General features: G+C 40.4%; 1 long non-coding RNA gene across 1 annotated transcript; it reads left to right on the top strand.

Annotated features, from left to right (window-relative positions):
• Nucleotides 1–1,638: 1,638 nt before the first annotated feature.
• On the top strand, nucleotides 1,639–2,917 carry LOC132117754 (uncharacterized). Its single transcript, XR_009425835.1, has 2 exons — nucleotides 1,639–2,034; nucleotides 2,143–2,917. It is a non-coding gene; the product is annotated as an uncharacterized LOC132117754 (long non-coding RNA).
• Nucleotides 2,918–13,911: the final 10,994 nt, after the last annotated feature.

The raw sequence follows: 13,911 nt of genomic DNA, 5'->3' as shown, positions 1-13,911 counted from the left end.
TTGTTTACTGCCAAGTTCAGACTTCTCAGACGAAAATGCTTGCACCAAAGCATCTAAAAAATTCAGCAGCAAGGTGAACCATCTAAAACGAGTCTCCTGACACAGTCACTTCCTATGGGCATGGTGTAATGTAAGTACAGGCTGGCTGTGTCTGAAAGGCAGTCGATGACTTATCAGGCAGTGTTTTTGTCAACAAACTCTTTTAAGGTTGGAGAATTGGTATGATCTCATTTGTACGTTTGATATGTTTCATACGTTTTTGTTCATTTTTGTATCTGTTTACACAGCAGTAACAGTTAAGGGGTGGACCTTCAGGCTTAAAAAAAGGATAAATAAAATAAAATACAATAATGCATGTTTTCATAAAATGTCTGTTTCATATGAAATTGCCACTTTATATTATACTGTAGCTACTTTTTTCTGGAAAAGTTTCCTGAAGGAAAGTTCAGGCTTCCAAGACCATAATAACATAATGTTAATGTACTTTTAAAGATCTAAAATTTATTTGATGACAGCAATAATTTCTCAACAATTTGTTCTTATTATTTTAAATGAAACTAAAACACAGAGCATGCAGTGTAGACCAATTTTCAAACAAATGACTCTCGAACCTGTTCTTTTTGTGTGTGTGTGTGTGTGTGTGTGTGTGTGAATTAAACACATACAGCACAACCAGTATGTAGTATGATTCCTGAACTAGTGACTGTTTTGAACTTATCCTTTTTCAGTGAATATTTAGCACAACCAGTGTGGTCTGAATCCTAAACAAATGAATCCCTTGAGTCAGATATTTGAATTGAATGTAAAACACACAGTGTAATCAATGTAATCAGATTCCTGAATAAATTACTCTCTTGAGATGGGTCTTTTTAGTGAATCAAAAACTTACGCCTACAAGTGTAATCAGATGCCCCAACAAATGACTCTTAGGAGATGATTCTTGCAATAAATGGAATACACAAAATGCAACAAGTGTAATCAGATTGCCAATTCCTAATCCCTGGTTCTTTTTAGAGAATCAAATATAGCTTTAATCTGACTGTGAGACTTACTGATTCATATGACAATACAGTATGTAGTTAAAGATAGGCACATTCTGCCAGTAGTAGTTTTTTATAATTTTTTTTTTAAATATTCACATTTTACATCACATTTGTTTGTATGTTATTGTTGTTTAATAAGGAAAGTCATTAAAATTATCTTTTGCAATTTTAAATTTATGTATTATTGAAATTCTCATCATTGCAATGAAATTGCTTTAAAAAAGAAATAAATATTTACCCTTGCTTCTTTTTTGATTCCTTATTACTTAAAACCTAAAAGAGTTGTTAATGGAACTATTTAAAAACTGGAAACTTTTTTTTTTTTCAGGTTCAGAAACAGCCTTTGTCTTTTGTTTTAGAAAGAGAAAAACAGCTCTCATTTGGCCTTGAGATCACAGCGCGGTCCAAATACACACAGATCCCTCCAAATCAGAGCGCCAGTTTAGCATCAGAGCATCAAAAATGACAAGCGAATAAAACGACAGTGTGTTTAAAAGGTCACACAGATACATTCTACATATGTCCTTCCATCATTGGTGCCTCTACCTGGGCTCTGTTGCTTTGGCTTTAGGTAGCTTCGTCTGACAGCCTTGGAAAGTGACAGATAAGAGGGAATAATTAATTTATCAGAGGAGACCAGACTCTAATCCCCGGTGTCCCAGTGATAAGGTTGTTTTTTTTCACTCTCTCTCCTTCCTTTAGATCTCTTCTGGTGATAGAAAGCTCTCTCTCAGCAGGTTCTGTTAATAAGCCTGTCAGAGAGGCCAGGGAGAGCCCGTCCAGAGCAGGTTATCTCCTCACCACACACCCACGTCTCCCCCTGACAGCGTCTGGCTGGCCGCTCGACGGCCCTTTGAAACCTCAGGAGCACTGGGCCGCCTTCTGCAGGCCTTCGAGGCAGCCCTGTCATTTGAACTGGCTAATTCCAGCATCGGGGGGCAGAAAAGGGCCAGAGGACTCGGCGGCTGACAGTCCCGTCAGCACAGGCGAGGTATGGAACTCGGCGGGGGTTGAATGTGTTAAAAATTCTTTTGTGAGGGATCTAAATGCTGAGGGATTTGTTTTCTCTTTTTCATGTTCCTCTTCTTTCACTTTCCAGCCATCGCTTTGGGTTTAAACGTGGGCATCTCTCCTGAGGTGGTCGCGCATTTATCATATCGTGTGTGTGTGGATTCAACTGCCCCTCGCGGTGTGAGACGCTTTTGTGTGCCTGCTTTCTCCATCTGTGCAGGCCTGTCTGGTAGCGCCAGTCTGGATCTGTCTGCCCTGCACAGCACGAAATATGTGTGTGTTTGTGTGTGTGAAGAGATGAGGTCAATAAGGAAGGTGGATATCATGTGGGAGTTTAAGCAGACAGAGTCTTTAATAAATAATAACCTGTATGATTGAAGCTTAGCCAGGTTCTGTACACAGGTGGACATCGCCTTCATTTCTGGGAAATGTATTAAAATCCTTTTCAAAAGTAGTAATTGAAAACCCAGGGACAAGATTAACAACTTGGCGGTTGTGGAATTTGATGGTTTATGAATAACAATGCTCCAACTATTTTTTTTTCTCATGAATATTTAAAATGTCAAATATTAATCAGATATGAGATCGAATTTAGTTTGCAGATAAGATGTTAATGCTGCAGCTGCTGCTGTTTTTATAAGCAGGGATTTGTTTACTGTGTGTATTCTTTAATGTTATTATTTGTCAGATTTAATATATCATTATATACCATTATATTCTATATTTGTATTCTTTTCTTTTTGATCATATACCATCTGATCATCATTAGAGGTAGGTATTGATCTGTTCAAACCAGGGATTTTGGCAATGCTAGTGCTATGTTTGATTCCAATCTATTTAAAGTCAGATGAAGTGAAAATTCACCTATTTTTCAAATGCATCTATTTTTTTAAATGCATCTTATTGATCCTATTATAAATAATTCGCCCATGCATTTTTTTTTTTTTTTAGCTTGTCATTTTTGATCACATATCATCTTTTAATCTTCTGGTTAGATGCCATGCTTCTTTCTGTTGACATTCACATAAACCCCATTTTTACACTTTATTTTTAAGGTGTCCTTGTTACAGTGTAATTATACATTTAAGTAATAAGAGCAATATTAATTACCTACATGTACTTACTCTGTGGTTAGGGTTTGTCTTAGGGTTACTTGCATGTAATTATGCATAATTAATTGTTATTATAATAGTAAGTACATTTAACGTGTAACAACAACACCTTAGATTGAAGTGTTACCATATATTGCTATGAAAAATGCCAAATGCTCTTGCAAAAAATGTCTTAAACCAGTCTTTGTTGGTCTTAACTGGTGTCTGCTTTAGCTTATTAGTTAGCTGTCATTGGTTCGTCTTAGGCCTTGTCCGCACTAATATGTTTTCATTTAAAACGCATCTTTTTCTCTACATTTTGGCCTTCCGTCCACACTGAGATGGCCTTTTTAGTAAAGGAAAACTGAGCTTTTTGAAAACGCTCTCCAAAGTGGAAAGCAAAAAGCCGTTTTCGCGTTGTAGTGTGGACTAAGAAAACAGAGGCTTTTGAAAACTATGACACAATTTTAGTCATGTGATGCATATTATACCAATAGACGATTTCAACAGCAACAACATAAACAAACTTAACTTTTCTTCAGAAATAGTGATATAAAAACACCCATGCCTCATTTTGATATTTAAACATATAAATGTAAGGAATTATTATTATTAAACGTGCAGTACGTAACGTTACTCATGATTATTCAACGAAGCCTTTTTGAAAATCGATCAGTTTTAAAATCGTGGTGAGTCTCCAAAAATAAATAAATGTATGGGAAACACATCCCACAGCACAACCACCTGAGCCCAACTTCAGTCTACTCATCACCTTGACTTTAACTGTGTTTGTAGAAGGCACCGCAGACAGACCGATAGACACAACAATGTTGTACCTGCGAATGTCTGTGATCGCAGGTGATATTTTATTTCACAACGCGTTTCCTTGTGTGTTTTGGCCAACGTGAATTACCGTAGATGCTCTTACCACACGCATGTTTGATATAGGTATTTGTTTACCGGCAAAGAAATAATAATACAAAAATAATAAAAATAATAAAATCAAGAGCAAGATCACATAAACTGTTAATACCGGCTATTGTAATGTCAGTATCAGGTAAGATTAATCACGTTCATTTATGTACTCAGTTACATAATGTTTTAATTACATATGTACCTTTATGAAAATTAAACATACGGTAGGTTTAGCCTACGACACACAAAAAAAAAATAAAAAAAAAAAATTTAAACTAAAGGAACCACACATTTACATGGTTTTGCTATACTAGCCATTTAGTATTTATTGTGTAATAATACTAATGGTGATCATTCTGAATGAATGCAATACACGCATACAGAGCACGTGATCTCTGTGACGCCCAGATGCACAAATCAGACCCTCCCACCTCTGTAATAAACACGGAGATGTTAGTCCCGTCTGAATTGGTACATGAAAATCGCAGACGTCAGGTGGTAAGAATCGAAACTCAAACGTAGTTTAGAAAACTAGTCCCGTCCGAATAGGGCTATAGTCTGTATTCCAGTCTAAACTCATATTTTGTAAAAAATTATCTGTTGCCCATCTTCTGTAACACTACTTTTACTTTAAATCCCAAATGGTTTTCCAACTGGCTACTGCTTTTATTAAATGGATGCAAACTGGAACTCAATCTGAGGAGAAAGCTAGTTCATTGCAGAGTGAAGTCTGTTATCATATCGCAGCTAATCAAATTGACTGATCCTTTTGTTGCTCGACTATTGATTTGTTTTGTCTGCTGCAGGATTCCCTCCCTCAAAACAAGAGATGAAAGTATCTGGTGGGTAAAGATCATTCCAAGGTCCGTCCGTGATTCGGTCCGTCCCAAGCCCTGTGTCAGTCTTTTTGGCAAACGCCAGCTCTTCTACCTCTTTCGATCAGGCAGTCGGCTGCCACCGAAAACCATGGCAGCTGATTCCTTGGCTTATCTTGCTGATACGTTTAATCTCCTCACGGACTTGGCCAGAGGAGGAAGGGGACGCTTGTCATTGTCCAGGGAGGTGAACTCATGACCTTTTCAATTTCGGCCTTCGCTTCAAAGCCCTGTCCATCCAGGCGGCCACACGTCCCGGCAGAAAGGTGCCATTTGCTTTTCATTTCCCGCCCGATAAGAGCAGAGAGAAAACATTGTATATTGTAATGCTCTCTCAGCCCTTTGACATCAGTAAAATGGAAGCCTGTGAAAGAGATCGATACAAATTAAAAGCAAATACAAAACCGCCACAGAGAGAAGAACACTAAAAGGTTCAGAAAGCCATTGGCTGCTGCTTGCCACTCTCTGACTGAACATTGTTTGTTTGAAGGTTGAACGAAATGGAGGGATTGAAAAGTACAGAGAATCAAAGTTGGAGGAAGTAGAAGTGACCTTCAGTGTATCCCAAATCTGAACACATTCTCACATTATTTATAAGAAATGAACTTAATGCTGCTCAGCTCTCTGTGATGCTAAAACATTTTATAGGGTTTTAGTCTTAATCTGTCAAATGATCCTTATTAGATAAAGTGTGACGTGACATTCAGCCAAGTATGGTGACCCATACTCAGAATTTGTGCTCTGCATTTAACCCATCCGAAATGCACACACACAGAGCAGTGAACACACACACACACACTGTGAGCACACACCCGGAGCAGTGGGCAGCCATTTATGCTGCGGCGCCCGGGGAGCAGTTGGGGGTTCGATGCCTTGCTCAAGGGCACCTAAGTCGTGGTATTGAAGGTGGAGAGAGAACTGTACATGCACTCCCCCCACCCACAATTCCTGCCGGCCCAGGACTCGAACTCACAACCTTTCGATTGGGAGTCCGACTCTCTAACCATTAGGCCACGACTTCCCCCTCCAACATATTCCTCATTTGCTAAATTAATACTGATCAATACTTAATTAATATTTAAAACTATCATTCAGAAGTTAACAGACAGTGATATAAAAATACATGAAAACAAAAATATTTTAAACTGATTTTAATTTAATATATTGTAAATTAAATCTACTGTCAAATGTAATTTATTCCTTTGATTTCAAAACTCCTCCAGTCTTCAGTGTCACATTCTAACATGCTGATTTGGTGTTCAAGAAACATTTTTATTATTATTATTAATGTCAATTCATTTTTATTATTATTAATAATGCCAATGTTGAATACAATTATACAACTTGATACTTTTATGGAAACCATGATACATTTCAAGATTCTTTGATGGTTAAAGGTTCAAAAGAACAGCATTTATTAAAACAACAACAACAACAACAACCATGAACATATTGAGTTCAAATTTGTATAAAATTCCCTGGATTCATCTGAAAAGTCAAATAGGTTATCTAAAATGGATGTTAGGTTTTGTTAGCATCATCCCATTGACATCTTTTGTTTGGGTCATTGTAGCAGTGTTCAGAATAATGATGTCTGCAGAGCTTTTTTTGCCTGCTGGATGCCCTAACACATTTCTGTTTGATGGACCAAACAGAGAGATTAATTGTCATTTTCTTTGGTATCTCAGCATACATTAAATCATGGCAGGTGGTGTCACATCAATCACAACTCCATGGTCTTCAGTGACTTAAGATTTTTTAAGATACATTTTCACAGCAGAAAAAAAGCTTGCGTTTACACTCAGCTCTTCACCCCACAACTGGAGATTTAGCAGGAGGAACACAGAAGAACTCCTACTGCAGCTGACTTGCATCACCCTGCAAGAGCAATTGATCATGGAGGTGCTCTGGCTTTGCATCAACACTTTTAAGGTGCAGAGTGTGCATGATGGGATAGGTGGAAGTAGGCTCAAATTACAACTCCCTATTTAATGGGAAGAATATAGCAAACCGCTACAATGTTTAATAGTGCTCACGATTTTCCAGTCCAAACATACATTAAACCACAAATTTATTATTATTAAGGTTTGTAAATTCCCAGCATGCATTCAAACAAATTAGGTGTGTTCAACTTGAAAGGGCCCTAAGTATACTAGGTCACGAGTTAAAGCAACTAACCTGAAACACTATTTTTGACCAACATTTTGAAAAACATGACAGTGTTTTAGTCTAATTCTGAATAGCAATTGTTTTGCAGACCTGGCAACCCTGATTATTATTAAAGATTATTGATTATTACAGATACCATATACAAAATATTACCTAAATATCTTTGATATGCAAGATGATATCTCCCTCTCTCTCTCTCTTTTTTGTTTTTTTTTGTTTGTTTACAAAACAGTTAACAAAAATGCTGCACTGGCTATATTGGCTTAATTTAAGATCTTTTTTTTTTTTTTTGAATTGAATTGATGTTCATCACAGTATAGTTCACTAAATATGACAGTTCTGTCAGATTTACTCACCCTCATATTTACTTAACCTTAAAATACAATTGCACCCCATTGACTTTGTGTAGACCAACACACATACACACACACAAACACACACGCAAACAAAACATAGTTTTCCACTGAAGAAATAAAGTTTACAGCTTTCAAATATTCCCAGCTATATCATATGATTTGCATTCATCATTGTACTGGTTCTGGGTAAAAAAAGTACCAAGAATGCAATAGCAATGAAATAAGAGAATCACTGTACATGTAAGAGATCCACAGACAGCAAGATAGACTGCAGACAGTTGTCTGCAGGTGTTGTTGTACCTGCCAGTGGCTATCCATCAAAAGCAATGGGATACAAATTAGACAAAAATAATACATGTACATGGAATTAGTTCAGTTGCTCAACATCCATTATGCTTTGATTTCTGGTGCAGTGACCCGAAGCCTGTTGGATCAGTGACTCATTGCCAACTTATTGGTCAGTCAATAACCTATCTAATTTTATGTCACAGGCAATGTGGACCAGGAATGTTGACGAGGGCTTGAATGTACCTCAGAAGAAAAGGGGCGGTGGGAAGGCAGCCACCAGGTGCAGGTACCAGATAAAGTGAAAATCTAGACTCTCTGAGCATCAATACCTCTGGCTCCTTCCAAAATATTGAAAGTGTTTGGACTCTTATAAAGTGTAGAGGACTTCAACTCCACAAATTAATACCAGTCATTTGGAAAATCCAATAAGCCCACCTGCAATTGCTCTTTAGATGGCCTGGCCTTTGCCTTCGCTTCAGCTCAATCAGACTCTGCCCTTTACCGCACGCCTGCATGAATGCCTCACACCTACGCAGAGAAAGACACAACTAGCTGCCGACGTTCAAGACTAGCGTATTTTAGCATGAACTGTTCATTAGTGTTTTTTACATTTCGAATCTTATGCTATGCAGTGTTTTACTGTTTGTTGACTCTATTGATGTTGACTTTGTTATTAAAGGTGCATTATGTAATATTGATAGATAGTGGCTGAAATAGGTACAGAAGTCTATGTTCAAAATATTGAAGTGAGTTGTTTTCCCAGCCTACTTCACATCAGATTCAATACTCACACGGGTTGCCAGATTGAGGACAAGCTACAGGAACAAGCGCATTGGCAATGGAAGGTGACAAGTCTTATACTGTAAGTCAGAGCTTGAATATGCCTCTTGTCAAAGAGCTATTTAGATGGATGCAGAGGCCTTTTAGTTTGGGTAGAATCTGCAATCTCTCACACAGTTCATTTGTTGGCTTCTATGGCAGCTGCACAATATCTAAAATGTAACATTAATGTTTTGAAAAATGTCACTTTATAGTCTTGTATTCTCATTTGGTCTCATTGTTGGATAGTGAGTATGAAAAAGTAGCTGGGTGTTACTAAGTAGTTGCTAAAGTGTTCCAAGTGGAATTTAGCATGTTGTTCCTGTGTTATCTAAGGTTGTTTTATTTTTTATTTATTTTTTTCTGTACATTGCAATGCAGTTTCTTGGGTGTTCTGGGTGGTTGCCAGGGTGTATCTATGTGGCTACTAAAAAAGAAAGAGAGCTAAGTTCTCAAAGTCTAGCATCCTTTGGCATTACCTATTCATTGTCTTTTTTTTAAAATCCTACAAAACCTGAACTTAAAATCCACAAAGCCACAACCAAATACAGGACCTCCCATCAATAGCGTGCAGACTAGGACAGAGACTGCGACATTTGAAGGTGAGTTCATGTGTGAGCCTGTTCGCTTTGATGCCCCTCCAACAGTCAATAAAGCATTTAATCTTGTAGCTTTGGAGGGGTCGATCACACCGATGTCGTGCCCAGGAGCTGCCGCATGTGGGAGAGCTGTCCGGCCCTGATAAAGCATTCATTTCCCAGTCCCCTTTGTCTTCAATTTGGATAGAAGCAAAAGGCCCTGGACCATTTCAATAATTCATCTGTGTGTTTAATGAGCTCCAGTAATCCGCAGTGGTGGGCAACGGCAAACTCAGTGCCTCACAGTGCTCTAAAATGAACAAGATTAGAGGATTATTCCCATGCATTTCTGTATTCATTTGTTAATTTACAAACATGGCAATATTGTTCCGCTGGTTTGGCTGGTTTTAAAAGATTTGAGCCAGCACTTTATATATATATATATATATATATATATATATATATATATATATCTTGCCATGGCAGAATTTTCACCAGGGGTCTTTTTAGGCCCCCCAGTAGGGACTCACCCTCCAATCCAACACATGCACGAGTTGAAACTGCATATCTAAATCCTTCTAAAACCAAATTATTATTTTTTTCCCCTCCTGATTAAAAATAACAATGCACATTTCATAATCTTTTAATAAGCTTGAATCAGTATTGCTCTTGTTTAAAGAAATAGTTCACACAAAATGAAATTATCTCATAATTTATTGCCCTCAAGCCAGCCTAAATGTATATGCGTTTTTTCTTTCAGATGAACACAGAGTTATATTAAATATAATTAGTTATATTAAGTAAATGTGCTTTGTAATGAATTTGAACAATTTTTTTAAGTGAGTTGTTTGGGTCACATGTACTATTTGTTTTCTTTTAGTAACAGTTTTTTTGTAAGTATTTAGGTCTGGTACATTTTAGAAGTTCCGTCATTAATTATAAAACATTGGTTTAGTAAAGATGTTTTTGTATACATTTTTTTTATTTTTATTTTTTACAATATTTTGCTGTATCAGTAACATTCTGAAACGTTCTGTAATATTGTTCTTTGTGGACCATAAAATTAAAAAAATATATATTTCAACGTAGCTTCAAAATTTTGGTAAATATTTAGGTTTGGTAAATTTTAGAACTTCTAGAACTACCATTGGTTTGACTTGAGGGTAAGTAACTTATAGTATCATTTTTGGGTGAACTGGTCCTTTAAAGTGCTCCTTGTGGAAACAGGGAGAGAAAAAATGTCAGTGCGGCTGAAATAAAGCAGTAGAGTCTAGCAGTCCATCAAACATCCTCATCCCTCACCTTCCCCTGACTTTTCTCTCTCTTTCACTCCACAAGGCCACACACTGGCGATTAATCAGGTGAAATCTGTCTGCTTCTCTCTCCAGTCAGACTCTGACAATGCCTCCGGTGTGTATGAGATGGTGAGGGAGAAATGGCAAGATGTGCTGGAGTTAAATAAGGAAAGAAAAGGTATGACTGATTCTGATTCACTCTTGACTTTAATATTATACTTTTTTTTTATGTTAGCAACCTTTCAGTCATCACGTTTTCATTGTGATTGTCCATTAAATGGTGGGCCGTTCCGGTTCTTGAATACATTTGCATTTCACTGATAGGCTACGTCTCAGCCTCTGAGAAAAAAAAACTGCAAAAAAGAACATTTTAAGCTTTACATCAAGACATTCCGTGACTACAATATGTGCTGTTCAGTCTTAATTGCACTTCATAAAGAATTAATATCTTGAATGTGATTTCGAAGATTTCTATAAAAATGCTTTTTATGTGTCAGGTCTGAACTTTTTAAAATGATTTAATCATTTGTATCTTATTTACATATATAGATTTTTATAATGTGAGAGGTGATTGTGCTTGAAAAAGGTTGCTGACTTGATGCTATGTCGTTATAGGTTTGTGTTTCTCAACAGGGGCATTCGAAGATCATGGGGGGCACTGGAAGCAATATTTTTGAAAGGGGGGCGCTGATGTTCTCAGGGGGCATTTGGTTAAGGTGAGTTTACACCAAAGATGTATGAGCTGAAACTTGTAAAGGAAAGTGGCCTGCCACATCCTAACATCATCTCTACACTAGAACGCATCGAAGCACACTTTCTATATCCGTTTGTTAACTTGTCGGTTGCGTAAGCGAGTGGAGCGTGGCAGAGAATATGTTATGCAGCACTTGCGCTCACATTCTTAAAGGGGTCATATGACGTTGCTAAAAAGAACATTATTTGGTGTATTTGGTGTAATGCAATGTTTTTATGTGGTTAAAAGTAAAAAAAAAATATGTATACTATATATATATTTACATAATGTTTATTTTTTTTGCTCCTATTTTTACAAAGCACATCGTTCTGAAAAGCGAGGTGTACGGTGATTGGTCAGCTATCCAGTGCTTTGTGATTGGCTGAATACCTCAAATGTGTGATGAAAATGTTACGCCCCTTACCATACTGTGATGCCATATGTCCTGGCTCGACGAGACAAAACCAAGATACAAAAATTGCTACTCTGCACTGCTAAAAACTCGCATGGGAATCATCGGTGGCAAATTCTTTAAATACGAAAACATACTTCTATTTGAGTCAGAAGCACACTGTCCTTATAAAGTTGGAACTGACCCAATTTATAGAAGCAGCCTGTCACAGTGTCTGGGTTGTGTTCCCTGGGTTTCCACTAGGTGTCCTCCTTTCTCACGGTGTCTTTCTCCTTATCACTTCCTGTTCCCTTATTTGCGACGGAGTCCTTGTTTAATGTTCCTTGTTGAATGTTAATTCATGTCCGTCAGTTCTTGCCCTTGCAAAATGTCATTTTTCCGTTCCCCAGCCAAGATGGCGGAGCGGCAAACCAAGTACCTTCGGTTGACCGCCCTCCGCCAAGAGGGCAATGAAGTGGTTGCCCTGGCTCAGGTGTTCTGGTCCCTGGCTGAGGGCATGGGCTACAACGATGCGGCCCTCAAGGACTATTTCAATGGCGGGCTGGATGATCCAGTGTCATGGGAGGAGATGGCGCAGTTAGAGACACTGGAATTCTGGGAATTCGTGCGCTACCTGCAGCATCGGCTTCGGTGGGATGCCCCAGCCACTTCTGTCTCTTCTGGCGGGGTGGTCGTCAGCCCAGCACCACTGCCCAGGATGGCAACCAGCCAAGCGCCACAACCCAAGATGGCCGCCAGTCCAGCACCACTGCCCAAATTGGCTACCAGCCAAGTGCCACAGCACAAGATGGCCGCTAACCCAGCGCCAATGCCCAAATTGGCCAACGTTCCAGCGCCACAGCACAAGATGGCCGTCTGTCCAGCACCACAGCACAAGATGGCCGCTAACCCAGCGCCAATGCCCAAATTGGCCAACGTTCTAGCGCCACAGCCCAAGATGGCCGCCAGCCCAGCGCCAATGCCCAAATTGGCCACCGGTTCAGCGCCACAGCCCAAGATGGCCGTCAGTCCAGCGCCACAGCACAAGATGGCCGCTAACCCAGCGCCAATGCCCAAATTGGCCACCGGTCCAGCGTCAGGTGCCAGTGAACCCTCCAGAGTCGAGTCAGGTGCCAGTTGACCCTCCAACTGGCACCTGTCGAGTCAGGTGCCAGTTGACCCTCCAGAGTCGAGTCAGGTGCCAGTGAACTCTCCAGAGTCGAGGTAGGTGCCAATGAACTCTCCAGAGTCGAGTCAGGTGCCAGTGAACTCTCCAGAGTCGAGTCAGGTGCCAGTGAACTCTCCAGAGTCGAGTCAGGTGCTAGTGAACTCTCCAGAGTCGAGTCAGGTGCCAGTGAACTCTCCAGAGTCAGGGCTAGTCACCGCTGATCCTCCAGAGTCAGGGCTAGTCACCGCTGATCCTCCAGAGTCAGGGCTAGTCACCGCTGATCCTCCAGAGTCAGGGCTAGTCACCGCTGATCCTCCAGAGTCAGGGCTAGTCACCGCTGATCCTCCAGAGTCAGGGCTAGTCACCGCGGATCCTCCAGAGTCAGGGCTAGTCACCGCGGATCCTCCAGAGTCTAGGCTGGTCACCATTGACCTTCAAGGACTGAGTCAAGTCACCGGTGATCTTCAAGGACTGAGTCAAGTCACCGGTGATCTTCAAGGACTGAGTCAAGTCACCGGTGATCTTCAAGGACTGAGTCAAGTCACCGGTGATCTTCAAGGACTGTGTCAAGTCACCGGTGATCTTCAAGGACTGAGTCAAGTCACCGGTGGTCTTCAAGGACTGAGTCAAGTCACCTCTGATCTTCATGAACAAAGGCAAGTCACCTCTGATCTTCATGAACAAAGGCAAGTCACCTCTGATCTTCATGAACAAAGGCAAGTCACCATTGATCTTCATGAGCAAATACATGTCACCTATGATCTTCATGAGCAGTGTCAGGCCAGCACCAATCTTCTGGAGTCCAGTAAGGACACCAGGGGACTACCAGAGTTTCGTTGTCCCGTTGGTCCAGCCGCACGGAGGTCTTCTGCTCCGCCTTGGGGGGCTCTGGTCCTGACCACATGGCTGTGGTGGTCTTCTGCTCCGCCCTGGGGGCCTTCCGCCCTGACCACACGGCTGTGGGGGTCTTCCGCTCCGCCCTGGAGGACTCTGGCTTCGTCCACAAGGACGTGGTGGTCTTCTGCTCCGCCCTGGGGGGCTTCCGTCCTGACCACAGGGTTGTGGTGGTCTTCTGCTCCGCCCTGGGGGGCTTCCGTCCTGACCACACGGTTGTGGTGGTCTTCTGCTCCGCCCTGGGGGGCTTCCACCTTGACCACACGGCTGTGGTGGCCCTGGGGG

Source organism: Carassius carassius, chromosome 37 (genome assembly GCF_963082965.1).
Source record: "Carassius carassius chromosome 37, fCarCar2.1, whole genome shotgun sequence".
NCBI classification, from domain to species: domain Eukaryota; kingdom Metazoa; phylum Chordata; class Actinopteri; order Cypriniformes; family Cyprinidae; genus Carassius; species Carassius carassius.
This window is presented reverse-complemented; position numbering and strand designations above follow the sequence as displayed.